This window comes from Papio anubis, chromosome 6, assembly GCF_008728515.1.
Source record: "Papio anubis isolate 15944 chromosome 6, Panubis1.0, whole genome shotgun sequence".
NCBI lineage: Eukaryota > Metazoa > Chordata > Mammalia > Primates > Cercopithecidae > Papio > Papio anubis.
Window position 1 is genome coordinate 27,124,458 of NC_044981.1, and position 26,370 is coordinate 27,150,827.

Here is a 26,370-nt window from a genome sequence, read left to right on the forward strand (position 1 = left end):
GATTCCCAAAAGATGCTTGGCATGGAACACTATTTCTGTTTCCAAATAGACACATTGACATATGATTATGCAAATTTCATAGGGAGGTTACAGGATGGGAAGTTAGATACACTTCGTCATACTTCCGCCATTTTGTAGTTTAGACACAATAACTGACCAGCATTAATGTTAAAATAGAGTTCATAAGACTGATGAAATGAACTCTTTGTATTAGCCAGGCATGGTGATGGGCGCCTGTAATCCCAGCTACTCAGGAGGCTGAAGCAGGAGAATCACTTGAACCCAGGAGGTGGAGGTTGCAGTGAGCCGAGAATGTGCTACTGCAGCCTGGGCGACAGAGCAAGACTCTGTCTTAAAAAAAATAAAAATAAAAAAGAGAGAGAGAGAAGAGAAAGAAAGAAAGAGAGAAAGAGAGAAAGGGAGAAAGGGAGAAAGGGAGAAAGGGAGAAAGAGACAAAGAGAGAAAGGGAGGAAGGGAGGAAGGAAGGAAGGAAAAGAGAGAGAGAGAAAGAGAAAGAAGAGAAAGAAAGAAAGAAAAGAAAGAAAGAAAGAAAGAAAGAAAGAAAGAAAGAAAGAAAGAAAGAAAGAAAGAAAGAAAGAAAGAAAGAGAGAAAAAGAAAGGAAGGAAGGAAGGAAGGAAGGAAGGAAGGAAGGAAGGAAGGAAGGAAGGAAGGAAGGAGAAAGAAAGAAAGAAACTCTTTGTGGCAATAAGGTAGGAAATTATAAACAAGACCTAAGGCCACGCCAGACAAGGGTTAAGTCACACACCCATACACTTAAAAAATAAACTCTATTCTAATTGCCACAAGGTTAATTTTTCTCCTTTTTCTCTAACAGCTAAACAAACACCGGCTTAAAGATAAACAATATTTTTTTAAAAAGTTACAGCTTACCACCCATCAAACACTGACTAACTGATCCCTCCATTTCACAAGCCATAACTACAGCTTTGATTAGACAACAGACTAGTTTCAGTAACTTCTAATAAAAAGACCACCAACCACAGACCGGTTCTGGCCAGTTTACAGACGCTGCTTCATGTCTCTGCTTTACCTTCGTGTCCCTGCTTCACCTTTTGATGTATAGGGGCTAATTGTAATATTTTTAAATATTAAGTCTCGACCCCATAGTAACATAATAAACATAAGTGACATGTAACTTACATGTTTACTTATCATGTATATGCACATTCCCCCTTTGAAAATATTCATAACTCCTCCTATAACCTGTTAAATATGTGTGTGTAGTAAACCTGTTCAGCATAAAACTCCTGCCCAATCCCTCCTCCCTTGAAGTGTCTCCTTCTGGCTTTGGCTGGAAGCTACACTTTCCAACCTGTCAGTATAACCAGCTTACAGGCTGTAACTATTTTTAAAAAGTAAAGTATTCTTTCCAAATTTATACATCTCATGATTTTTCAGTTGACAAAGGTATAGTCTTTAATACATTATTTTAAAAAGCTTAAAAAAATAAACTTTTAAGGACTTTTAGAAGAACAGGAAATCATGTTATAGGTCATAAAAGAAGAAAACAAGAGAGTTAAAAGCAGAAAAATGAAATGGAAAATAAACATATAAAGAAAATAAACAAAGCCAAGGACTGGTTACTTGAACATATTAATAAAATTGATAACTACCTAGCAAGTCTGATAAGATATATTCTTATATATAAGAGTTCACATAAATTACTAATATCAGAAATGAAAAAAGGACATCACTATACATCCCTGCACACAGCAAAAAGTATATAAGAGAATATTATAAAAAGGCTGGGCGTGGTGGCTCATGCCTATAATCCCAGCACTTTGGGAGGCTGAGGCAGGCGGATCACCTGAGGTCAGGGGTTTGAAACCAGCCTGGCCAACGTGGCAAAACCCCGTTTCTACTAAAAATACAAAATTAGCCTGGCATGGAGGCTCACACCTGTAATCCCACTTACTTGGGAAGCTGAGGCAGGAGAATTGCTTGAACCCGGGAGGCGAGGTTGTGGTGAGCCGAGATCATGCCATTGCACTCCAGCCTGGGCAACAAAAGTGAAACTCCATCTCAAAAAATAAATAAATAAATAAAAATTTAAAAATAAATAAATAAAAAAGGACATCACTATACATCCCTGCACACAGTAAAAAGTGTATGAGAGAATATTATAAATAATAACATGGCAATGCATTTAAAAACGTAGATGAAATGAAAAAATTCCTAGGAAGACACAGGTTACAAAAACTGATACAGGAAGTAATAGAAAATTTAAATAGTCCTATACCTATTAAACAAATGAATCGGTAATTTAAAACCTTACAGAGAAAACTCCAGGCCTATGCTGCTTCAAAGGTGAATTCTTCCAAATATTTATGAAACAAATAACATGAATCTTGCATAAACTCTCAAGCAATAGGGAGAAAGGAACACTTCCTAAAATATTTTGTAAGACAAGCATACTCTTGGGTATCAGACATATCTTTTGTGCCACCTCCGATTCTCTTGCCATCTTACCTTGCAACTTGTTTTACCCCAATAGTCATGGCAACCAATTTCCTCTGTGTGCAGAAAACAGCAGGACTTCACTGTTCACCTCTGTTGAACTTCTTGTCTTCTACTATAAGGCTTCTCTGTTGCTGTTGAAATATGAGCTGCTGAGAGATCTTTGATATCTGCACATGCACAACTTCTATATGTAGGGCTATTAATGCTCTATGGAGCAAAACTTTGATCAGTTGGATACAGTGGCTGACCAATTTTTTTTTTTTTTTTTTTTTTTTTGAGACGTGTCTTGCTCTGTCACCCAGGCTGGAATGCAGTGGTGCAATCTTGGTTCACTGTAAGCTCTGCCTACTTGGTTCAAGTGATTCTCCTGCCTCAGCCTCCCAAGTAGCCGGGATTACAGGTGTGCACCACTACACCCAGCTAATTTTTGTATTTTTAGTAGAGATGGGTATCACTGTTTTGGCCATGCTGGTCTTGAACTTCTGAGCTCAACTGATCCTCCCACTTCGGCCTCCTAAAGTGCTGGGATTACAGGTATGAGCCACCATGTCTGGCCGTGACCAATAAAGTTTTCCCACTTTCTTCCCCTAAGTAGACTTCCTCAACTATCATCCCTAGTGAATGCCCGAAAAATAGTCCTGTCACTTAGGAATTCACCAAGTAAAGAAATTAGAAAATATCTTCATCTTGTTAAATCAAAGACACGAGGTGACCTACAGTAGATCGGCATCCTGGAAGTGCATTTCTTGAATAGTCCAGAGAGCCTTAAGTTATAAACTTAATTTATTTGAGATTTGTATTGCTTATCAATTGCTGTAACAAATAATTCCAAATGTAGTGGTTTAAAACAACACATTTATTATCTTACTGTGTCTGTAACTCAGAAAATCAAAGTGTTGTATTTGGGTAGTTCCAGCTCAGGGTTCCTCATGGGGTTGCAATGAAGATGCCAGGCTAGGGCTCTAGTCATCATAAGGCTTGACTGGGTCTGGAGGATCTTCTTTCAATCTCCCTAGTAGGTGCTGGCAGGAAGGCTCACTCCCTCCCCAAATGGGCTACTACACAGGACAGCTGGTGACATAGTAACTGGCTTTCCTCTAGAGCTAGATCTATCACTTACATTAGACACAAAGACCACCCCTGGTACATAGGGAACTACACCAGGGCAAGAATATCAGAAGGTAGAGATTATTGGGGATCATCTTAGAGGCTGCCTACCAGATAGGCCCTCTGTCCACCTATGACCCCAGTCTCTGTCACCAAATACACTCACCACCTTCCAAAAGGGCCGAAGGGTTCCAGAATTTAGCATTTAAATCATATCCAAGTACGTATGAGACACTTCGGGTATGATTTCTTAAGTATGCCCACTCAAATACATAGAAACCTGGCTGTACAAACCAGAAAACACCACTACATCTGTTTTGTTTTGTTTTTTGAGACGGAGTTTTGCTTTTGTCACCCAGGCTGGAGTGTGGTGGCATGATCTCGGCTCGCTGCAACCTGTGCCTCCCTCGTTTTAGCGATTCTCATGCCTCAGCCTCGTGAGTGGCAGGGACTACAGGCATGTGCCACCATACCTGGCTAATTTTATATTTTTAGTAGAGACAGGGTTTCACCATGTTGGCCAGACTGGTCTCTAACTCCTGATCTCAAGTGATCCACCTGCCTCCACCTCCCAAAGTGCTGGGATTACAGGTGTGAGCCACTGCACTCGGCCTGCCACTACATCTGGACAAGAGTTTGACCCCTTTACTTTCAAAGTAAAAGTCTGGTATTGTACCAACCAAGCCACATAGGTCCTAAGAAGAGATTCTTATTCATATTGAGAAATGATTTTAGCACATATCACTAATGTTGACTGGTGTTATAAATGAATTATTAGACTCAGAAAAGACAACTAAGGAGGTGGTTTGAATTCCATGGAGTCAATTCATTGGACAGAAGTGTATTCATGTACTCTGAACATTGCTTGTATTCACTATTACTTGTTTTTTTTTGTTTTGTTTTGTTTTTTGTTTTTTGTTTTTTTTTTGCACTAAGTCTAAGAAATCAAACTGGTCTATATAGGATGAATGCAAATAGGATCAATACAACAGTCCTTATTCATTTACCTACGATCTGTAAAAGGGAAGACTGAAGAAGTGGAACCGACTGATTCCCTTCAGCAGCTAGTTATTGAACTTAACATTGGCACCCAAAAAAGGACTTTTCTGGTGACCAAGAAAAACAACAAAAGTAATGACAAAGGCAGAGAGGTGGAGAGCAACTAGCTTAAAACAATAAAGTTATACATTGTCAAATACTTATTAAAGCAAATAATTAATAAGGAAGAGAATATCCCAGCAATTAGCAGAAGTTAATGTGGGTTTTGTCATTTCCACGGTGAAATTGCATACAAAGTAGTAATAAAAATGCATCTCAGCTGAGCATACACTTTTGTCTGACACCAGGGAAGAAAGGAATTTTCCAATGTAGGACCGTATGGCTCTGTGAGGTGTGCGACTTTTGGGTAAATGGTGAGATTTCATAGGAAAGAAACTCATAACTCAGAGCGGAAATGGCGGTTTTCAGGAATGGTTGAAAGCATAAAATCCAGGGATTTGGCTTTTCTTGGGGGGTGGCGTGCTAAAACTCGTAGCAGAGGATGGTTTCGATCCATCGACCTCTGGGTTACGGGCCTCGCACGCTTCCGCTGCGCCAGTCTGCTGACCGGATTACAAAACCCCCTGATCTTAGTTTCAATCATCAAAATCACCTTTCAGTACCGACAAAATTTTCATTTTCTAATTATTTCATTTTGCATCTGATCGTTTACACTGTCCCTATCTCTGCCAAGGAAGTTGAAGATTCGCTACTCGATAACTAGATGGCCTCAGGCCATAACCTCCGAATCTGTGTTTTCCAACCTGCCAAAGATGGTCTGAGCCTCTTAGCAGACACTCGTTTATCACAGCGAGCCTAGGAGGAGGGCGCCAAGCAAAACACTAGGTGTAGTCTTCTCGAGTAGAATCTAGGCAGTCGTGGAGCGAACGCAGCTGTCACCGGAGGGGAATCGTGTTAACCGTCTTGTTTGTTTCTATAAAAAAATTTCATAGACGATCGTAGAAGAGATTTTTTCCCTTGATGCAGTAAAAATGATCAATGTTATTAAAGTTCAACTCGACTTGTGTGTGTTCTGTGTGACGAAATGGAAAGTATACATAAAGGACTTCCGTTGCATACCTCAGCACAATGTTATCTCCCGAAAAAGCACTCCTCCAGCTGATTCCGTTACAAGCATAGCTAGTGGCTTTTTCAGAAAACACCATTTTTATTTGAAAGAATGATTAACAAACTATGGTTATTAAGACTCGGTATTTGACAGACATGATTTTTTTTAATTTTTTAATTAACCAAGTGAGCCTGCCACTTCAAGGAAAACAACTGACAGTATTTGTGACCAATGATAAGAGTGGGGCTTTCTAGCAAAAATTTGAATGTTGCAAAACTTGTATCCGTTATCATGAGCCTGACAACTTCCAACTTCTGACTTTTATGAAATTGTTAGTGATAGCAGTGTAATTTTAAGATTTTTAGTTGACAGTAAGTATTGTACATATATATGGGGTATAGAGTGATATTTCGATACATGTATAAATATGTAATTATCAAATGATAGTTTCTTCATTCGCTTGCAAAGTCACAAGATTTTAAACGAAACAAAAACGGTGCCCCTGAAATAAAGAGGATAAACTTGATGTATAGCTCAAATTATTACATGACAGCTACAGTTTCGATTGGATCCCTTTTGGGGCCATTTTGACAAAAACACGAAAAAAATAATAAACTAATAAAGATAAGATCTTTCTCTTCTTGTGGCTTATATCAATCAGGGAAGAGAGCTTTTAGGAAGTCCCTGAACACCAGCTCTCATTTGCAGCTTCCTTTATAATGACACTAGACAGGGTCATTCTGGAATATTGCAAATCTTTTATCATTAGTAATGTAAGCTTTTGGATGATGATGGAACATGGGCTAAGGCTAGCATGCTCGTATTTTTTTTTTCTCTCTCATTTACTCTATCTCCCTGTCCACGCTAAGACTGAAGGACTGCCCTCTTTCATTTTCCTTGGTAAAGTGGCGAGCAGTTTACCAAGGGGAGCCCAAGGACTGTCATCCAATTGCTGGTCACATACACAATTAACCAACTTTTCTTTCACGAATTATCTTTGATGTCATGTCTAAGAACTCTTTAGGCCGGGAGTGATGTCTCACGCCTGTAATCCCAGCACTTTGGGAGGCCGAGGCGGGTGGATCGCCGGAGCTCAGGAGTTGGAGACCACCTATTGCAACATGGTGTAACCCCGTCTCTACTAAAAATACAAAAAAATTAACCGGGTATGGTGGCGCGCGCCTGTAGTCCCAGCAGCTTGGGAGGCTGAGGCAGGGGAATCGCTTGAGCCCCAGAGGCTAAGGTTGCAGTGAGCCGAGATGGCTCCACTGCACTCCAGCTTGGGCTACAGAGTGAGACTACGTCTCAAACAAAGATAGCCCTCGGTCCTCACCTAGCCCTCTGTCCTCAAATCTTTGCTACTGGCTAAGGTAAAATTTAACGGATTTCTTGATGTGTCCTCATTCTAAGCAAGTAAAAACACCTCTGTTAGCGCCTGGACAGGGACTTGAACCCTGGACCCTCAGATTAAAAGTCTGATGCTCTACCGACTGAGCTACCCAGGCTCCCTAGCAAACATTTTCTTACAGTTCTACAAATAGGATCAATGATTATCACAGTTCAGTGGAGTATACACTGGTTCTTACATGTGAAAAAGAGTAACTCAGTAGAACTTTAACTTCCACAGAATCAATTCAACCACCATTCGTTTATGTTTTCTGCAGGTTCATAGAAAAGAAATGTAAGTAACATAAAAAAAAATTCTTATTTGTGTAGTTCGTAGAAAGAAAAATAAACAAGAAAACAACTGATTGCTCCTAATAAATATTTGTGTAAAGTTTAGTTAAATCTGTCAGCACTGCCATATTTACTGGGTAACAAGAAATAACCAAAAAACACACAAAGAGGAACAAAGAAACAATTAAAAAACAAAAACAAGAGAAGTGGGAAGTTGGCCGGGAGCAGTGGCTCACGCCTATAATCCCAGCACTTTGGGAGGTCGAAACGGGCGGATCACCTGAGGTCGGGAGTTCGAGACCAGCTTGGCCAATATGCTGAAACTCCGCCTCTACCAAAAATACAAAAAGAAAGTAGCCAGACGTGGTGGCGCATGCCTGTAATCCCAGCTACTCAGGAGGCTGAGGCAGGAGAATCGCTTGAACCCGGGGGGCGGAGGTTGCAGTGAGCCGAGATCGCTCCACTGCACTGCAGCCTGAGGGACACAGTGCTACTCCGTCTCAAAAAAAAAAAAAAAAAAAGTGGGAAGCAACCAGTTGAAAGCAATGGTAAGAGCCTGACAAATCTCATAAAATGTCCCATTATTTATACTTTTCACTGCTCTGGGGTGTTCTTGCCTGTCTAAAAGAATTTTGACTAACGTGATACCTACCACATGTTTTCAGTGGACATCTAACATTTTTCATTAAGTTTAAGTTTTTCTGAAGGATATAGTGACTTGTATCATAGGAATCTAAACACCATAGTAATTTAATACTTACCAACAACCTTTTAAAAGAGGGAGGTGAACAGTGCCCTCTCTTTAATTGTGGAAGATTTTACATTGATCCTTTATTTTTCTGCATTCATAGTGCCATTCCATGTCTCTTATAGAATTTTTATCCTAGTACAATGTCATTTTGTAGTTTTTTTTTTTTTTTTTTTTGATCCTTCTATGACACTTCTTTGGACCAAATATAGATATAAATATTGAAGTCTAATGTTATTTCCTGTTACCTGAAATGTGTGTTAAAGATAGTTTTTCTGGATTGTGTTATATTTGCATCTACTGCTAGTACATAATCAAAACTTAATAGGTAAATAACAATTTTAAAGCCCCTTTACTGGAAGATGTAATGGAAGTCACTGCGGAATTTGTCATCCCCCTTTCTCCACGAAATTGTACACAATATGCAAGTCCACCTCGATAGATGGAGGTTCTAACTTAGTATTCCCAATTGTTTCCATGTTGGGAGCTCGAGAGGAGAGAATTTTTAGGCTGGGGCAATGTGTCAGAGGCAAACAACTACCAGAAATTTATCAAGTGGTATCTTTCCATGGAGTGCCATCACTGATTTGATTCTCAGACTTTTAGGGAAGATACAGAAGTAGATTTACACTCCAAGTTGCCTGTAGGCCAGGATGGTTTTGATCTTTCAACCTCTGAGGTCATGAGCCCAGCAGGCTTCTACGGCATCACATTGCTTACGAATAGGTAGCACTGCTAATATTCCATTCAATTTTTACAGTTTTTGTAACATGAAGATGGTTTCATTGTTTTCCTGAGTCTTTTTCTTTCCTTCCTCCCTACTCGTTCCTCCTTTTTTCTGCCTCTTGACAATTGGCCCCCTCAAGAAGCAGGTGTCTTCAGTCCCTCCATCTCTACGCAGTCCCAATCTGTCAAATATTTAACCTTTGAAATCCTTTCTTCAAAAGCTTCCTTGAGCTCTGAGGAGGAACTACAGAGAGAATCCAGGAGGAGCCCAGCAAGCAAAGCCCTCGGGAAACCCTGCTTGAGAAGAACTGGGGAGCTCTGGAGTTAACACCTCCGCCTCAGGGACAAGTGTCTTAACCACCTACTATCAAAAATCTCAAAGGGTTTTCTTTGCATACGAGGGAGCCAGACTTTCAGAATTTCACTTCCGACTGGATAATGTTTGGATGCGTTTTGACAGGAACCAGGAGTTCCTGTGTTTGAAAACCGGAGCTTATTTCAGGGAACTGGGCTTTTGTTGAGGCTGCCTCTGAGTTGGTATGTTCTAGGAGTTACATGACTATATGCCAAATAATTTTCTTCTACACAGAAGTGACTAGAAGCCACGCAAATATTGCCCACCAAACCCCAATTTAAAATCTCTACAATTTAACATTCCCAAAACTCCTATAGTCATTCCTCCGACAGAACAAGTGTGACAGAGACATTGACGTGGAAGGGACAGTGAAATTCCTGATTGTTTCATGTCCTCTCTTGCTTGTGGACTTTGCAGTTGCATTTTCTCTGGAGGGTCCTCCCCTTTTCTTATTCTCCAGTTCCTACTTGTCCTTCAGATCTCAGTTTAAACATAACCCATTACCTCTTTCTGAAAGCTCTTGCTGACTCCCCAAGAGAGGTTTTAGAAGCTCCTGGAATATACATAGGATTCCTGAGATTATTTTAGTTATGTTAATAGTACTTATTATTACATGTATAAATTAAATGATCGCTTGCATGATCCTTCCCTAAATAATTAGCATACTCAGGGCTCAGTCCTTAAATACCACAGACATACAAATGCCTCTTTCCATCTAGGACTGCTGCTTCAAACACTAGACTCACTACCTTTTTTTTTTTTTTTTTTTTTGAGACGGAGCCTTGCTCTGTGGCCCAGGCTGGAGTGCACTGGCGCGATCTCAGCTCACTGCAACTTCCCCTGCCTCCTAGGTTCCAATGTTTCTACTGCCTCAGCATCCCGAGTAGCTGGGATTACAGGCACGCGACATCACACTCAACTAATTTTTGTGGTTTTAGTAGAGATGGAGTTTCACTATATTGGCCAGGCTGGTCTCAAACTCCTGAACTCAGGTGATCCACCCACCTCAGCCTCCTAAAGTGCTGAGATTACAGGTATGAGCCACGGCGCCCTGTCTGTAACTGCTTTCTTGACAAGCATTTTTTACCTTTCAAAAAATGAACTCCTGATTATTCTTTCAGGCTTGCTCCTCAAGAATCTTCCCCATCTCAATAAACAGCCAGTATATCTGTGCTATCATCTGTGATTGCTCTTTCCTTCAGATCCTACATCCCATCAGCTCTACCTTCAAAATATATCCATAACCTAACCATTTTTTACCACTTCCATTGCTACCATACTAGAAAATCTGTCATCACATCTCACCCAGATTTTCACAACAGGCTCTTCACTGGTCTCCCTGCTTCTATTTATCACTGCCCTCTTACTATGTATTCTAAATGCAGCAGCAGTGCCTCTGTTCAAGACTCTCCCAGGGTTCCCTTCTCATTCAGTTTAATAGCCAAAGTGCTTCTAGTGGCCTGTGAGGGCTCTTCTCCCTTTTCTTCCCCTCTAGCCACAAGACCCCCTTGTTCTTCCTCAAACATCAGGCAAACTCCTGCCTCAGGCCTTTGCACTTACTGTTTGCCTGGAAACTTCTTTTCCCACATATGTGCCCTGTTCCTTTCCTTATTCCCTTTAGGTTTTTTCTTAAATGTCACTTTCTCAGTGGGGACTTACCTGTTCGACATCTTTAAAAATGCAAAACATTAAAAAATAAAAAAAAAAATAGCCATTGCTATTATCTTTCCTGCTTTATTTTTCTAAGTAATTGCTTATCACTATCTAGTATACTACATATTTTATTTATTCATTTCATTTCTTTGCATTTCACGTTAGAATACAAAATCCATGAGGAGAGGAAGTTTTGCCCATTATGTTCACAGCCATAGTCCCAGCGCCCAGCAGAGTACTTGTGATGTAGCAGCTACTCATTAATAATTTGTTAAATAAATGGTCCACCAGAGTACACAGGAAGTGCTCAATACATAAGTTTTTTCCTGAAAGGGGACAGGAATGGTCTGTTCATTGCTAAATGTTCTGAACTCTGTATAGCTGCCTGTTGTGATTATATGTGTAAAACTGACCAAGTTACTAATCACAGGGCTGTTTAATCACATTGATCCACTACACTGGTCAGTGCTTGTATGAGAAGTTAAAGCTTGACCCTGCAGTAGGACTAAGCATCTGAGACTTATAGTCCCATCTGGGGAGCTGTAGGTGTTGATCTGCGTAATCACTAATTCTTTCCAAACCTTTTCTCTGTCCAGAAACAAACACTGACTCCTGAGCTCCTGGCTCCTAAGAATGAAGATAACACATGAAGCCTTGAGGGAGTGGGAATCTGTTCTAAGAAGACATACTTTTCTCTGAGGTCTCTTTTAGGGCTTTAAGAGATTTTGTTTGTTAATTTGGCTTGTATTTTGAAAAGGTAATACACTCACAGAGTTTAAAAGACAAATAGTTACAGTGAAAAGTTTTCTCTCATCCCTGTCACCTACATACTTGGTTTCTACCCTTTCCTTCATCCTCCAGAGGTTTCTACTATTGTTAATTTCTTGTCTATTCTTCTTTATCTACTTGCATGTAAATACAAATATAGATTCACATGTTCTGGACCTTGCTTTTGATACTTCACAATATATTTTGGAAATCTTTCCACATTGATATATAAAAAGCTTCCATGTTTGTTTTATGTCTTCCTATTGTAAAATATGCAGAGAACTAAATAAGACCTACATGTAGAGCTTTGAAAAGTAGTTTTACAGTGTACACATGTTTAACCATAATTCAGGATAAATAGAACACTGCTGTCATGCCTCTTCAATTCACAACCTCTGCCTTGCACACTCTCTTCACTCCCACAGAAAACCACAATCCTGACTTATGGTAATCATTTATTCACTTTTTTTTTTTTTTTTTTTTGAGACAGAGCCTCTCTCTGTCACCCAGCCTGGAGTGCATTGGGGTGATCTAAGCTCACTGCAACCTCCACCTCCCTGGTTCAAGTGATTCTCATGCCTCAGCCTCCCGAGTAGCTGGGATTATGGGCACCCACCACCACACCTGGCTAATTTTTGTATTTTTAGTAGAGGGCGGTTCGCCATGTTGGCCAGCCTGGTCTCAAACTCCTGACCTCAGGTGATCTGCCCACCTTGGCCTCTCAAAGTTCTGGGATTACAGGGATGAGCCACTGTGCCCAGTCCATTTATTTACATTTTTAATACATTTTACCACCTATACATATATCCCTGAACAATATAACATAATTTTGTTTGGTTTGAAATTTATATAAGTCTAATCATACTTTCTTTTTGTGTCGTCTTTTCACAAAATTATTTTTATAAGATTCATTCATATTGTACATATCTCTGACCTGTCCATTGTCATTATTGACTTGCATTCAACACTATCCAATTTTTGTAAATGTGCACTCAGGTTGTTTCTAGTTCTTGGTTATACAAACACTACTACTATGAACATTCTCGTACATATTTGCACACATGCAAACATTTCTCTTGGATATGTATCTAGGATAATAAGATATGTATATCCTTAACTTACTGAATAATATCCAACTGTTTTCTAAAGTGGTTTTATCAATTTAGATTCTCAGTAGTAGTGATGAAAGTTCTTACTACTTGGGCCAGGCGTGGTGGCTGACGCCTGTAATCCCAGCACTTCGGGAGGCCGAGGCGGGTGGATCACGAGGTTAGGAGATAGAGATCATCCTGGCTAACGGGCGTGGTGGCGGGCGCCTGTAGTCCCAGCTACTCGGGAGGCTGAGGCAGGAGAATGGCGTCAACCTGGGAGGCGGAGCTTGCAGTGAGCCGAGATCACGCCACTGCACTCCAGCCTGGGAGACAGAGCGAGACTCCGTCTTAAAACAAAACAAAACAACAAAAAAGAAAGTTCTTACTACTTTATATCCTTACCAATAATGATTACTTTTTGTTTTTTTAATTTTAGCAATTCTGGTAGAAGATCAGTAGTATCTAATTACAGGGTTAATTTGCAATTTCCTAATTTCTTTTTTTTTTTTTTTTTTTTTGAGACGGAGTCTCGCTCTGTCACCCAGGCTGGAGTGCAGTGGCCGGATCTCAGCTCACTGCAAGCTCCACCTCCCGGGTTCACGCCATTCTCCTGCCTCAGCCTCCCGAGTAGCTGGGACTACAGGCGCCCGCCACCTCGCCCGGCTAAATTTTTGTATTTTTAGTAGAGACGGGGTTTCACTGTGTTAGCCAGGATGGTCTCGATCTCCTGACCTCGTGATCCGCCCGTCTCGGCCTCCCAAAGTGCTGGGATTACAGGCTTGAGCCACCACGCCCGGCCGCAATTTCCTAATTTCTAACAAGGGTGATTGCTGTAGTTGTTTTAAAATATGTCCACCAATTATTTGGCATTCTGCCCATCAAAAGGTGGAGTCTAATTTCCCTCTCTTTGATTGTGGGGTGGAATTAATGTCTTGCTTTTAACAAAAAGAATGAAGCAGAAGAGACACCATTCCTGAAATCTCAGACTAAATGATAAAAGGCAAAATACCTTCTGCCTGATGCATTCATATATTCATTCATTACCAATCTCTCTCTCTCAGCTTGTCCTTGAGATCTGGCCACCATGTTGCAAAGAAGCCAAGCAGCAGTGTGGAGAGCCTACATGTAGCTGATCCTATCGGAGTCCAAATTCAGGTTACAGCCAACAGCCAGAATCAACCTTCAGACATTTAATTGCTAGAATCTTCAGATAATTTGAGCCCAACTTCAAGCAGCCACAACTCACGCCCAGTGAATCAAAGACAAGCTGACCCCATGGCACTCAGATCTAATTGCAAGTTTGTGAACAAAATAAATGTTATATTAAGCCAGTGACTTTTAGAGTGGTTTGTTTCATAACCAATATATAAATAGAACTATTAACTTTTAATGTGACCATTTTGGATCTCATCTTTTGGGAAGTCTCTATTTTTCCCAATTTTCTCCATTTTTCTATTGAATTGTCTATATTTTTCTCATGGACTGATAGAAGTTCTTTATATATTCTGTATTTTCATGATAATCCTGGGTAAGTTATTTATATTGCAAATAACTTCTCTGACCTGTGACTTTCAGTTTCATAATTTTATGGTGTCTTTTGATGAACATAGTTCTTCATTTTATTTATTTATTTATTTATTTACTTACTTACTTACTTATTTTGAGACGGAGTCTCACTCTGTTGCCAGGCTGGAGTGCATGATCTCGGCTCACTGCAACCTCCGCCTCCCAGGTTCAAGTGATTCTCCTGCTTCAGCCTCCCCAGTAGCTGGGACTACAGGCGACTGCCATCACACCCGGCTAATTTTTGTATTTTTAGTAGAGACGAGGTTTTACCATGTTAGCTAGGATGGTCTCGATCTCTTGACCTCGCGATCTGCCTGCCTCAGCCTCCCAAAGTGCTGGGATTACAGATATGAGCCACCGTGCCCGGCTTATTTCATTTATTCTTAACTTACAAATTTAATGTCATTAAATTTATCATTTTCCCCTTATATTTAGTATTATTATGTGTTATTCCTTCTTTAAGAAATCCTCTCCTACCCAAAAGTCCTGTGGATATTTTCTATATTCTCTTCTAAATGCTTTATACTTTGCTTTTTACATTTCAGCATTACTGCACCTGAAATTTTAATGTGTGATATATTTTCCATGAGAATATCTAATTGTGTCAGCATGATTTACTGAATAGTTCTTTCTTTCTTTACACTTCTACATTATCCTATTATTATATACCAAATGTGTGGTTTTTTTTGTTTTTTTTTTTGTCCATTGGTCCATTGGCGCATTTGTCCATCATTGTACCAATAACCACATTGTCAGTTTACAAGGCTTTAAATGAAGTTTTCACATAGGGTTGAGCAAGTTTTCTTAGTTCCTTCTTCATCGAGAATGTTTTAGCTATTCTTGGCTTTTTACATTTTCATAAAAATATTTAGAAAAGCTTATTAAACTCAATAAAATGTTGAGATTTTAGTTGGAGTTACATTAATCTATTAATCAATTTTAGTTGAATAGATATTTAACAACATTGTAGGATTTTACAACTCATGAATATATACTTTTGTTTCTTTTTTTTTTTTTTTTTTTTTTTTTTGAGACGGAGTCTCGCTCTATCGCCCAGGCTGGAGTGCTGTGGCCGGATCTCAGCTCACTGCAAGCTCCGCCTCCCGGGTTTACGCCATTCTCCTGCCTCAGCCTCCGAGTAGCTGGGATTACAGGCGCCCGCCACCTCGCCCGGCTAGTTTTTTGTATTTTTTAGTAGAGACGGGGTTTCACCGGGTTAGCCAGGATGGTCTCGATCTCCTGACATTGTGATCCACCCGTCTCGGCCTCCCAAAGTGCTGGGATTACAGGCTTGAGCCACCGCGCCCGGCCTACTTTTGTTTCTTTAAGTCTTTTTTTTTTTTTTTTTTTTTTTGAGATGGAGTTTCGCTCTTGTGCCCAGGCTGGAGTGCAATGGCGTGATCTTGGCTCCCTGCTACCTCTGCCTCCCTGGCTCAAGCGATTCTCCTGTTTCAGCCTCATGAGTAGCTGGGATTACAGGTGCCCACCACTATGCCTGGCTAACTTTTGGTATTTTTTTAGTAGAGACAGGGTTTCACCGTGTTGGCCAGGCTGGTCTCTAATGCCTGAACTTAGGTGATCCACCCACCTCGGCCTCCCAGAGTGCTGGGATTCCAGGCGTGAGCCATCACGCCTGGGCCTCATTATTGTATTGCATAATTACAATAATAATAAAATACCCACAAAGTATCTGGCACTTTATATCATCTCATTTAACCCCTAATGTAATTCTGTGTAGGTAATCGTGCATATTTTACAGATGAAGGAAATACCTCTGAGAGGTTATATTAACTGACCAAAAGTTACTCAGTTGTCAAGTGGAGAAACTGGTGCCCTTAACCATTTTCCTTTTTTTTTTTTTTTTAAGATGGAGCCTCACTCTGTTGCCCAGGCTGGAGTGCAATGGCCCGGTCTTGGCTCACTGCAACCTCTGCCTCATGGGTTCAAGCAATTCTCCTGCCTCAGCCTCCCGAGTAGCTGCGCCCACCACCACGTCCAGCTAATTTTTGTATTTTTGGTAGAGACGGGGTTTCACCATGTTGACCAGGCTGGTCTTGAACTCCTGACCTCGTGATCTGCCCGTCTCGGCCTCCCAAAGTGCTGGGTTACAGGCGTGAGCCATCGTACCCGGCCTGCCCTTAACCATTTCCTATACTGCTTCTCGCAAATGTGCATTCCATTTAAGAGAACTCTTCAACATTATCCTGTCAGGGGGGTTCACCAGATTGAGTCTGGTTAACAAGTTTCATGTCTGTACTAGACTGAAGGGAAATGACTTTAATTTCCAGGTAAGTTAGAGTAAAACAAATGCTCCAACTTCCCTGACAGATTTGGGTGGAGAGTACACGGTTATTTAAGAAAGCAACAAACCTTCACCTTTCTTGAAAAATGATTTAGATTTCCTTTGTAATGTGTTTGCTTTGCAGGTGCTCGTATTCAGCTTGCTGCCCAGATTTGGGCACATCACTTGGGAAGAAAGGTCTATTAAAAGTTAATAATTTAAGATTAAGCTCAAAACCATGTTTTTGGGAAAAGGACAACCTCCTACATCTTGACTATGTCTGTACCTTCTGAGCATGTACCTGCCCCATAGAGGCACTTTCTCTCAACCTTTTCACTTCTCCAAGGATTGAGCTACCCTACTGGGACATGTAACCTACCAACCTACCCTCCTGCCTGAATTCATGGTCAATGACTTTATGATGAAACCAGATCATTTACTTTTCACACACCACCACACCCAGCTAATTTTTATATATTTTTGTAGAGACAGGGTTTTGCCATGTTGCCCAAGCTGGTCTCAAACTCTTGAGCTCAAGTTATCCACCATCCTCAGCCTCCCAAAGTGCTAGGATTATATGCATGAACCAATGCACCCAGCTGAAACCAGGTCATTTTCTATTGAAATGTAACTGATAAGAGATACAACCACTTTAAGACCTCTGCTGACTGCTTATTATCATGTTTCCCTTTAAAGTCATTTGAAACTTTCCTTATTCTCATCACAGGTACATGAAGTAATATGACTCATTTATGGTCAATGGAATATATATTAAAATATTGCACAAAACCCATAGGTCATGCCTCTAATGGGAAAGTGTCATCTTTCAATTCCTGCCAGCTTGAAAACAGGCAAGATGCCGTAACCTCAAAATGTAAGCATAGGTTGAAGATGATGGAGCAATGAGATTGCAAGATCCTATGTTCTTGCTATTATGGACTTCTTATATCTGTGAATTCTGGGTGGCTTTTGTCCTTAAACTTTGTGTAACCACTGATATTTTGAGTCTGTTATAAGATATATTCCTATATACTAACAACTTCTGAGTACAGAGCCAAACCTGAATGGAAATCAACTAGGTATAACAAATAACCTTAGTATGTTAAAACATGCACGTAAAGAGAAATGGAAGAAGTTATTTTACATTAATAAAGATTAACAGGCTCCTCTCATAAACAGGAAAAAGCAAATGGATACTTCATGAAGACCAAACCAACTAAGTGATTCACTATTTCAATGGAAGAGTTATTTCCAAAGTTATTTTTGAATAAGCTATGGAAGAACATACCAGAATAAATTAGGCATGAAGGTTCAGTATCTATAGCTGGAGTTTGGTGGTCAGTGCTAGAGATAATTGAGCATATCAAGTAAAAAATTCCAAGACAGTTGTGTTAAGTATAGAAGTTAGAAATTATTATGGAGACCTACATCTATTGTCTTAATTTATTCAGAATGCTATTTAAAAATACCTTAGACTAAGTAATTCATAAACAACAGAAATGTATTGTTCACAGTTTTGAGGGCTGGAAAGTTCAAGATCAAGGTGCCAGCAGATTTGGTGTCTGATGAGGGCTTGCTCTCTTCTTGATAGATGATGTCTTCTATGTGTCCTTGCATGGCCCAAATGGTAAACAAGCTCCCCCAGGCTTCTTTTATAAAAGGAATAATTTTATTCATGAGGGTAGCCTTCATTAACTGATTATCTCTCAAATGATACAGCTCTCAATATCACCACATTGGGGATTAGGTTTCAACATATGAATTTTGTATGGATGCAAACATTCAGACCATACCATTTCTGTACCTTAGTTGTCTATTTAAAGAAATAAAAGATTGCTGGGTAGCATCAACTTTGATTTGAGTAATCACTGTAAATTTTGATTTAATTCATTTTAAATATATACATATAAGTATATATATTTAAATATATAAATACATAGTGAAAGATAGATGTGGTTATATATTTGTGAGTTGAACCAAACAGTTCTAAGACTCATCTTGCAAATCAAATAAAGTGCCTGACTTCCTTATGGTCTTGTTATCACAGAACTCACTTTCAGTCAATGTTACTAAAGCATCCTCCCTTATGCAGTCAATATTACAACACTCTTCCTGGGTCAGTGAAAATTCACCGAGCATCTTGTAAATCTCTACTTCTCCTTAGCTTCTGTGAAGTTCTAAAACTCTAATGTATGGACCCTACCCTCAAAGAACTTGTTACTGAACATCACAGTACCAATAAGCACTAAACACCACAAGAATATACACTACAGAAATTCAAAAAAAGAAGAGATGAATGTTGAATGGAGCTGATGAAGGCAAATAATAATAAACTAAAACTATGTATGTGCTAGGCCGGCCATGAGAAGTTTGAAAGAGGCAGGAGTAAGAAAAACAAATGAGGGGTGGTACCCAAGATGGCCGCATAGGAACAGTTCCAGCCTCCAGCTCCCAGCGTGGGCGACACAGAAGATGGGTGATTTCTGCATTTTCAACTGAGGTACTGGGTTCATCTCACTAGGGTGTGTCGGACCGTTGATGCTGGTCTGCGGGTGCAACCCGACCAGCGAGAGCTGAAGCAGGGCGAGGCATCGCCTCACCTGGGAAGTGCAATGGGGAAAGGAATTCCTTTCCCTAGCCTAGGGAAATTGAGACACACAACACCTGGAAAATCGGGTAACTCCCACCCTAATACTGTGCTTTACCAAAGGTCTTAGCAAACGGCACACCAGGCGATTATATCCCACACCTGGCCCAGAGGGTCCCATGCCCATGGAGCCTCCCTCATTGCTGGCACAGCAGTTGGAGATCTAACTGCAAGGTGGCAGTGAGGCTGGGGGAGGGGCGCCCACCATTGCTGAGGCTTAAGTAGATAAACAAAGCCGCCTGGAAGCTCGAATTGGGTGGAGCCCACCGCAGCTCAAGGAGGCCTGCCTGCCTCTGTAGACTCCACCTCTGTGGACAGGGCATAGCTAAACAAAAAGCAGCAGAAACCTCTGCAGATGTAAAAGTCCCTGTCTGACAGCTTTGAAGAGAGCAGTGGTTCTCCCAGCACAGATGTTCAGATCTGAGAACGGACAGACTGCCTGCTCAAGTGGGTCCCTGACCCCTGAGTAGACTAACTGGGAGACATCCCCCACTAGGTGCAGACGGACACATCACACCTCACAAGGCTGGGTACACCCTGAGACGAAGCTCCCAGCGCAATAATCAGACAGCAACACTCACTGTTCAGCAATATTCTATCTTCTGCAGCCTCCACTGCTGATACCCAGGAAAACAGGGTCTGGAGTGGACCTCAAGCAAACTCCAACAGACCTGCAGCTGAGGGTCCTGACTGTTAGAAGGAAAACTGACAAACAGAAAGGACCCCCACACCAAAACCCCATCAGTACATCACCATCATCAAAGACCAAAGGCAGATAAAACCACAAAGATGGTGAAAAAGCAGTGCAGAAAAGCTAGAAATTCAAAAAATCAGAGCACATCTCCCCCTCCAAAGGAATGCAGCTCATCGCCAGCAACGGAACAAAGCTAGATGGAGAATGACTTTGATGGGTTGAGAGAAGAAGGTTTCAGTTGATCAAACTTCTCAGAGCTAAAGGAGGAATTATGTAACCAGCACAAAGAAACTAAAAACCTTGAAAAAAGAATGGATGAATGGATAAGTAGAATAATCAATGCAGAGAAGACCTTAAAAGAACTGATAGAGATGAAAACCATGACACGAGAACTACGTGACAAATGCACAAGCTTCAGTAACCGACTCGATCAACTGGAAGAAAGATTATCAGTGATTGAAGATCAAATGAATGAAATGAAGCGAGAAGAGAAATTTAGAGAATAAAGAGTGAAAAGAAGTGAACAAAGCCTCCAAGAAATGTGGGATTATGTGAAAAGACCAAATCTACATCTGATTGGTGTGTCTGAAACTGACGGGGAAAATGGAACCAAGTTGGAAAACACTCTGCAGGATATCACCCAGGAGAACTTCCCCAACCTAGTAAGGCAGGCCAACATTCAAATTCAGGAAATACAGAGAATGCCACAAAGATACTCCTCAAGAAGAGCAACTCCAGGACACATAATTGTCAGATTCACCAAAGTTGAAAAGAGGAAAAAATGTTAAGGGCAGCCAGAGAGAAAGGTCGGGTTGCCCACAAAGGGAAGCCCATCAGACTAACAGCAGATCTCTCAGCAGAAACTCTCCAAGCCAGAAGACAGTGGGGGCCAATATTCAACATTCTTAAAGAAAAGAATTTTCAACCCAGAATTTCATATCCGGCCAAACTAAGTTTCATAAGTGAAGGAGAAATAAAATCCTTTACAGACAAGCAAATGCTTAGAGATTTTGTCACCACCAGGCCTGCCCTACAAGAGATCCTGAAGGAAGCACTAAACATGGAAAGGAACAACTGATACCAGCCATTGCAAAAACATGCCAAAATGTAAAGTCCATCGATGCTAGGAAGAAACTGCATCAACTAACGAGCAAAATAACCAGCTAATATCATAATGACAGGATCAAGTTCACACATAACAATATTAACCTTAAATGTAAATGGACTAAATTGTCCAATTAAAAGACACAGACTGGCACATTGGATAAAGAGTCAAGACCCATCAGTTTGCTGTATTCAGGAGACCCATCTCATATGCAGAGACACACATAGGCTTAAAATAAAGAGATGGAGGAAGATTTACCAAGCACATGGAAAACAAAAAAAAGCAGGGGTTGCAATCCTAGTCTCTGATAAAACAGACTTTAAACCATCAAAGATCAAAAGAGACAAAGAAGGCCATTACATAATGGTAAAGGGATCAATTCATCAGGAAGCGTTAACTATCCTAAATATATATGCACCCAATACGGGAGCATCCAGATTCATAAGGCAAGTCTTTAGAGACTTACAAAGAGACTTAGACTCCCATACAATAATAATGGGAGACTTTAACACCCCACTGTCAACATTAGACAGATCAACGAGACAGAAAGTTAACAAGGATATCCAGGAACTGAACTCAACTCTGCACCAAGCAGACCTAATAGACATCTACAGAACTCTCCACACCAAATCAACAGAATATACATTCTTCTCAGCACCACATTGCACTTATTCCACAATTGACCACATAGTTGGAAGTAAAGCACTTCTCAGCAAATTGAAAGAACAGAAATTATAACAAACTATCTCTCAGACCACAGTGCAATCAAACTAGAACTCAGGACTAAGAAACTCAATCAAAACTGCTCAACTACATGGAAACTGAACAACCTGCTCCCAAATGACTACTGGGTATATAAAAAATGAAGGCAGAAATAAAGATGTTCTTTGAAACCAATGAGAACAAAGATACAACATACCAGAATCTCTGGGACACATTTAAAGCAGTGTGTAGAGGGAAATTTATAGCACTAAATGCCCATGAGAGAGTAGGAAAGATCTAAAATTGACACCCTAACATCACAATTAAAAGAACTAGAGAAGCAAGAGCAAACACATTCAAAAGCTAGCAGAAGGCAAGAAATAACAAAGATCAGAGCAGAACTGAAGGAGATAGAGACACAAAGAACCCTCCAAAAAATCAATGCATCCAGGAGCTGACTTTTTGAAAAGATCAACAAAATTGGTAGACCACTAGCAAGAGTAATAAAGAAGAAAAGAGAGAAGAATCAAATAGACACAATAAAAAATGATAAAGGGGATATCACCACCGACCCCAAGAAATACAAACTACCATCAGAGAATACTATAAACACCTCTATGAAAATCAACTAGAAAACCTAGAAGAAATGGATAATTTCCTAGACACTTACACTCTCCCAAGACTAAACCAGGAAGAAGTTGAATCCCTGAATAGACCAATAGCAGGCTCTGAAATTAAGGCAATAATTAATAGCCTACCAACCAAAAAAAAGTCCAGGACCAGAAGAATTCACAGCTGAATTCTACCAGAGGTACAAGGAGGAGCTGGTACCATTCCTTCTGAGACTATTTCAATCAATAGAAAAAGAGGGAATCCTCCCTAACTCATTTTATGAGGCCAACATCATCCTGATACCAAAGCCTGGCAGAGACACAACAAAAAAAGAGAATTTTAGACCAATATCCCTGATGAACATCGATGCAAAAATCCTCAATAAAATACTGGCAAACCAAACCAGCAGCATATCAAAAAGCTTATCCACCATGATCAAGTGGGTTTCATCCCTGGGATGCAAGGCTAGTTCAAGATACAAAAATCAATAAATGTAATCCAGCATATAAACACAACCAAATACAAAAACCACATGATTATCTCAATAGATGCAGAAAAGGCCTTTGACAAAATTCAACAGCCCTTCATGCTAAAAACTCTCAATAAATTCAGTATTGATGGAACATATCTCAAAATAATAAGAGCTATTTATGACAAACCCACAGCCAATATCATACTGAATGGGCAAAAACTGGAAGCATTCCCTCTGAAAACTGGCACAAGACAGAGATGCCCTCTCTCACCACTCCTATTCAACATAGTATTGGAAGTTCTGGCCAGGGCAATCAGGCAAGAGAAAGAAATAAAGGGTATTCAGTTAGGAAAAGAAGAAGTCAAATTGTCCCTGTTTACAGATGACATGATTGTATATTTAGAAAACCCCATTGTCTCAGCCCAAAATCTCCTTAAGCTGATAAGAAACTTCAGCAAAGTCTCAGGATACAAAATCAATGTGCAAAAATCACAAGCATTCTTATACACCACTAACAGATAAACAGAGACCCAAATCATGAATCAACTCCCATTCACAATAGCTTCAAAGAGAATAAAACGCCTAGGAATCCAACTTACAAGGGATGTAAAGGACCTCTTCAAGGAGAACTACAAACCACTGCTCAGTGAAATAAAAGAGGACACAAACAAATGGAAGAACATACCATGCTCATGGATAGGAAGAATCAATATTGTGAAAATGACCATACTGCCCAAGGTAATTTATAGATTCAATGCCATCCCCATTAAGCTACCAATGACTTACTTCACAGAATTGGAAAAAACTGCTTTAAAGTTCATATGGAACCGAAAAAGACCCCACATTGCCGAGACAATTCTAAGCCAAAAGAACAAAGCTGGAGGCATCATGCTACCTGACTTCAAAGTATACTACAAGGCTACAGTAACCAAAACAGCATGGTACTGGTACCAAAACAGATATATAGACCAATGGAACAGAACAGAGCCCTCAGAAATAATACCACACATCTACAGCCATCTGATCTTTGACAAACCTAAGAAAAACAAGAAATGGGGAAAGGATTCCCTATTTAATAAATGACACTGGGAAAATTGGCTAGCCATAAGTGGAAAGCTGAAACTGGATCCTTTCCTTACTCCTTATACGAAAATTAATTCAAGATGGATTAGAGACTTAAATGTTAGACCTAAAACCATAAAAACCCTAGAAGAAAACCTAGGTAATACCATTCAGGACATAGGCATGGGCAAGGACTTAATGTCTAAAACACCAAAAGCAATGGCAACAAAAGCCAAAATTGACAAATGGGATCTAATTAAACTAAAGAGTTTCTGCACAGCAAAAGAAACTACCATCAGAGTGAACAGGCAACCTACAGAATGGGAGAAAATTTTTGCAATCTAGTCATCTGACAAAGGGCTAATATCCAGAATCTACAAAGAACTCAGACAAATTTACAAGAAAAAAACCAAAACAAAACAAAACAAATGACTCCATCAAAAAGTGGGTGAAAGATATGAACAGACACTTCTCAAAAGAAGACATTTATGCAGCCAACAGACACATAAAGAAATGCTCATCATCACTTGTCGTCAGAGAAATGCAAATCAAAACCACAATGAGATACCATCTCACACCAGTTAGAATGGCAATCATTAAAAAGTCAGGAAACAACAGGTGCTGGAGAGGATGTGGAGAAATAGGAACACTTTTACACTGTTGGTGGGACTGTAAACTAGTTCAACCATTGTGGAAAACAGTGTGGCGATTCCTCAAGGATCTAGAACTAGAAATACCATTTGACCCAGCCATCCCATTACTTGGGATATACCCAGAGGATTATAAATCATGCTGCTATAAAGACACATGCACATGTATGTTTATTGCAACATTATTCACAATAGCAAAGACTTGGAATCAACCCAAATGTCCATCAGTGACAGACTGGATTAAGAAAATGTGGCACATATACACCATGGAATACTATGCAGCCATAAAAAAGGATGAGTTTGTGTCCTTTGTAGGGACATGGATGCAGCTGGAAACCATCATTCTCAGCAAACTATCACAAGAACAGAAAACCAAACACCACATGTTCTCACTCATAAGTGGGAATTGAACAATGAGATCACTTGAACACAGGAAGGGGAACATCACACACTGGGGCCTATTGTAGGGAGGGGACGGGGGGAGGGATAACATTAGGAGATATACCTAATGTAAATGATGCGTTAATGGGTACAGCACACCAACATGGCACATGTATACATATGTAACAAACCTGCACGTTGTGCACATGTACCCTAGAACTTAAAGTATAATAATAAAAAAAAATTTTAAAAAAAAGAAAAATAAATGAGGATATTCCAATTGCAGTTGCCACATGGTAAAAGTGTTGGGAAGTAGAAGTGAAAGTCACTGAAATGTGTTTCAGTGAGTAGGATGGTATTTGCTGTATGGGGAATTAAGTAAATGAATTTTCTTAGGTTGAAACAGCAACAACAAAAAAGCCATATGATTATAGGTGCATGACAATCTTACATTTAATTAATATTAATACTTTTAAAATTCATTGTATAATAATTCCCTAAAGTATTCTTATATTCCAAGACCATCAAATTTGCTTAGTTACCAAGTTCCTTTAAAAAAAAAAAAAAGTTTCTCTGCATATAAAATAATACATGTAAATTAAGGAAAGATTGGAAAATAAAATGATAACCAATAAAGTTCCACATTTTGTTGCATATAATTCCAGTGATTATATACATTATTTATATATATATATACACACACTATACTTAGTTTTAACCTGTTTTATTGCTTTATATTAATTTTTGCTGAATATTCTATACTGTTATTTTTAAAGATTCTACAATATTCCAGCTCATTTAACCAGTTTCCCACTGTGAAACACCAATTGGTTGTTTCTAGCTTTTCATCCATGTAGCAAAGTTAAATTAAAAATCCTTGTTGTGGTCAGGGGCAATGGCTCACGTCTATAATCCTAGCACTTTAGGAGGCTAAGGCAGGTGGATTGCTTAAGTCCAGGAGTTTGAGACCAGTCTGGGCAACTTGGAAAAACCCTGTCTCTACCAAAAATAAAAAAATTAACTGGGCATGGTGGCGCATGCCTATAGTCTCAGCTATAGTCCCAGCTTCCCTGGGAGACTGAGGTGGGAGGATCACCTGAGCCCAGGGAGGTCAAGACTGCGTGAGCTGGGATTGCACCATTGCACTCCAGCCTATGAGACAGACTGAGACTCCATCTCAAAAAAAAAAAAAAAAAAAAATCCTCATTGAGAGGGGGCTTGAAGATCCCTGACTAGAGGCACCCAGCACTAGCCTCTTTACACAGAAGGATTAAAACAGTGAGTAAATAACAACATGTAAAATAACAGCTTCTAAAAGGGAATTCAGCAGGGAAGTGACAGGGAACCTCCGAGGCATGAAAGAAGAAGAAAGGAAAGCAGCTGGCCAAGCTGGATCAGCTCAGAGCTGGGAGGAAGTCCTCATTGCAGGAGGAGTAGGGGAAAGTAAGGGAGAGAATGCCAACAGTCCATATTCCCACCATGG

General features: G+C 40.0%; 1 long non-coding RNA gene and 1 other non-coding gene across 2 annotated transcripts; one reads left to right on the top strand and one right to left on the bottom strand.

Moving 5' to 3' along the window:
* Positions 1-7,129: 7,129 nt before the first annotated feature.
* On the bottom strand, positions 7,130-7,202 carry TRNAK-UUU. The gene has a single exon. It is a non-coding gene; the product is annotated as a tRNA-Lys (tRNA).
* Positions 7,203-11,206: 4,004 nt separating this feature from the next.
* On the top strand, positions 11,207-14,050 carry LOC110742972. Its single transcript, XR_002521308.2, has 2 exons — positions 11,207-11,613; positions 13,777-14,050. It is a non-coding gene; the product is annotated as an uncharacterized LOC110742972 (long non-coding RNA).
* Positions 14,051-26,370: the final 12,320 nt, after the last annotated feature.